Raw genomic sequence first — 3583 nt, forward strand, 5'->3', positions numbered from 1 at the left:
CTAGAGAATCGACCTTCATAGACAGCGCTTGGAGCTGCTCTGCAATAGTAGTGGCTGTATCGACTTCTAGAATACCTGTTACCTTCTCAGGCATCATCCTCTGAGTTAGGTTTTGATGCTCATTTACAGCCATAGTCTCGATAAGATTATAAGCCTCAGTATAGCTTTTGGCCCACACGGCGCCTCCAGCTGCTGCATCGAGCATGGGCCGAGATTGGGCCCCCAAACCATTATAGAAACCAGTGATCACCATCCAATCGGGCATTCCATGATGTGGACACTTTCTCAACATTTCCTTGAAGCATTCCCAAGCTTCGCACATAGATTCTGTAGTTTGCTGCGTAAACTGAGTAAGAGCACTCCGCATAGCAGCAGTCTTTGCCATCGGATAAAACTTCACCAGAAACTTTTGTGCAAGATCTTGCCAAGTAGTGATGGACCCAGCTGGTTCAGAATGTAACCAGTCCTTAGCTTTGTTCCTCAGTGAGATTGGGAAAAGCCTCAGCTTGATAGCCTCATTAGTCACACCATTATACTTTAAAGTACTGCAGATCTCGACAAAATTCCTTATGTGCATGTTGGGGTCTTCAGTCGCAGCTCCTCCAAAAGAAACAGAATTCTGCACCATCTGAATAGTGCCCGGCTTGATTTCAAAGGTGTTAGCTTGAATAGCCGGATGAAGAATGCTTGACTAAATGTCGTCAATTTTAGGCCGAGAAAAGTCCATAAGAGCTAGATCGGCCTGAACAATACGATCACCCATGATTACTGGTTCTTTCTGCTCACTTCCTGAATCCGAATCTTCAAAGTCTATCTTCTTCGGGATATCAAGAACTTCGTCTGTCTCTTCAACTGTATCTAAAGTCCTCTTGCGAGTACAAGAACGAGTTTGCATATACGCTCACTAAAGTACCTGAAACACAACCGGAAACAATAAGTAACAAATACGTCTTAATCACTGAGTCTTAACGACCAATGATGGTAAGTACATAAACTAAACAAATACGCCGAGTCCCCGGCAGCGGCGCCAAAAACTTAGGGCGAAAACATGCGCTAATAACACACGCAAGTATACGCGTTCGCAAGTAATATAGAATACTTTCTAGTTCGTTCCCACAGAGACTCAGACTAATTATTGTTCAATTAAACTCACTCACCAATGTATGATTACTTCTCAATATTAAGACACTAACACTTAGAATTGTTGACTAAATATTAACTATAATTAACTACGTAATTAAGCACTTAATTAACGCTACGAATTAACAATATTAAAACACTCATGAGATCACAACTTCATTACTACTTCCTTCAATAGTTATTGTTATTACCCTTAGCCTGCAACAATGATGATATTAATCGAATAACACGAAACTAATAAAAGCCAACTTTCATTATACTAATACCATTCTACCAAACATCCACAATTAAGATAGAAGTTGAATAGGCATCAATTATGTTGAGTCCCTATATATCTACAGAAATTGACAACATAATGATTTAAGCGCAAGTTATTCCTTTTGATTACATAGGGTGAATAAAATGGTTAGAGTTACCCATTAATCATGCAATATCATACATGAACCTATGCTAGCATGGCAAGTTCTAAATCTCGAGATCCACCGTCGCTTCACAAGAGATTATCACCCTATCTTATATGATCGCGACGTACATAAGATGAATACGCACAACCAATACTAGATATCATACAATCATCACACACTAAGGTATTAAACAACTAACTAAATAATTCCATAGTAAATCCGTTATGACCCCATGATCATGATTAGCCCATGATAGCACTTATCGTCATCATGGGTTCATATGAAAACATGATAAACAAACACAAGAGAATAATAACTAAACTATTTATATTAAACCAGAGTACGTCACAAGAGTAAATAGGTTCAAAGCAAAGAAAACTAGCATCCAACGTTACAACGAAATAAAGAATCACAAGAAAATATGCTTCCTCTTCGTTACGGTGTGCTAAAACGGTCTTCTTCCTTATCTCCTTCGCTCCTTGCTTAATACAACGATCCAACCTTGTGGAAACGTCTCTAAATCTACTTATATAATAGTCCTATAAAACTCAGATTACATAGAAGATGGAAGACAAACAGAAGTAGAAGTCTAAAACAAATTATCTTTTTTTCCCGACCCTGCGCGGCCGCTCAGCATAGCTGAGCGGGCGCTCAGGACCCTACTGGAAAATTCCTGAGTTTGCTTCGTTTCTTCGCTGTAATCTGCCCCTTTTTTTCCTCTCGTAATGCTGAATACATGCCAAGGCTTATTCTTGATGATTACCCCTCCGAAATGCAACTAATACCCTGAAATACACAAACACTAGAAAAACGCATCAAATACACAAAATACTTGATTTCAAGACACCAATTTAAGCTATTTTAAGACGTTCTAAGTGGTATAAAATGCCACTTATCAGCGCCTCCAGCTGCTGCATCGAGCATGGGCCGAGATTGGGCCCCCAAACCATTGTAGAACCCAGTGATCACCATCCAGTCAGGCATACCATGATGTGGACACTTTCTCAACATCTCCTTATAGCGCTCCAATGCTTCGCACATAGATTCTGTTGGTTGCTGCATAAACTGAGTAAGAGCACTCCTCATAGCTGCAGTCTTGGCCATTTGATAAAACTTCACCAGAAACTTTTGCGCAAGATCTTGGCAAGTAGTGATGGACCCAGCAGGTTCAGAATTTAACCAGTCCTTAGCTTTATCCCTTAGAGAGAATGGGAAAAGCCTCAGCTTAATAGCCTCATCAATAACACCTTATATTTGAAAGTACTACAGATCTCGACAAAATTCCTGATATGCATATTGGGGTCTTCAGTCGCAGCACCTCCGAAAGAAACAGAATTCTGCACCATATGAATACTGCCCGGCTTGATTTCAAAAGTATTAGCCTGAATAGTCGGATGAAGGATGCTTGACTGAATATCATCAATTTTAGGCCGAAAAAAGTCCATAAGAGCTGGATCTGCTGCTAGAACTATACGATCACCCATGATTATCGGTTCTTTCTGCACACTCTCTTTATCGGAATCTTCAAAATCTATCTTCTCCGGAATATCAAGAACTGAGTCTGTCTCCTCACTGGTATCTAAAGTCCTCTTGCGAGTGCGAGAACGTGTTTGCATAAACGCTCGCTTGAGTACCTGAAACACAACCGGAAACAATAAGTAACAAGTCTTAATCAATGAGTCCTAATGACCACTGATGGCAAGTACATGAACTAAACAAATTAACACCGAGTCCCCAGCAGCGGCGCCAAAAACTTGTTAGGCACAAAACATGCGCTAATAATTCACGCAAGTATAGGCGTTCGCAAGTAATATAGAAAGATTTCTAGTTCGTTCCCACAGAGACTCAGACTAATTATATTTAATTAACACTCACTCACCAATGTATGATTACTTCTCAATGTCAAGACAATAACACTTAAAGTTGATTAACTAATTATTAACTACAATTAACTACGACAATTAAAACATTTAAATTATTACTTGAATTAACAATATTAAACACACATGAGATAATAACTTCATTACTACTTCATTCAA

The 3583-nt window shown here is 39.4% G+C and overlaps 2 non-coding genes across 2 annotated transcripts; both read left to right on the forward strand.

The window, feature by feature from the left end:
* The first annotated feature begins 263 nt into the window (after positions 1 to 263).
* Positions 264 to 367, forward strand: LOC141669206 (small nucleolar RNA R71). The gene has a single exon (XR_012553497.1). It is a non-coding gene; the product is annotated as a small nucleolar RNA R71 (small nucleolar RNA).
* Positions 368 to 2526: 2159 nt separating this feature from the next.
* LOC141669763 (small nucleolar RNA R71) lies at positions 2527 to 2633 on the forward strand. Its single transcript, XR_012554024.1, has one exon. It is a non-coding gene; the product is annotated as a small nucleolar RNA R71 (small nucleolar RNA).
* Positions 2634 to 3583: the final 950 nt, after the last annotated feature.

Source organism: Apium graveolens, chromosome 6 (assembly GCF_009905375.1).
Source record: "Apium graveolens cultivar Ventura chromosome 6, ASM990537v1, whole genome shotgun sequence".
Taxonomy (NCBI): domain Eukaryota; kingdom Viridiplantae; phylum Streptophyta; class Magnoliopsida; order Apiales; family Apiaceae; genus Apium; species Apium graveolens.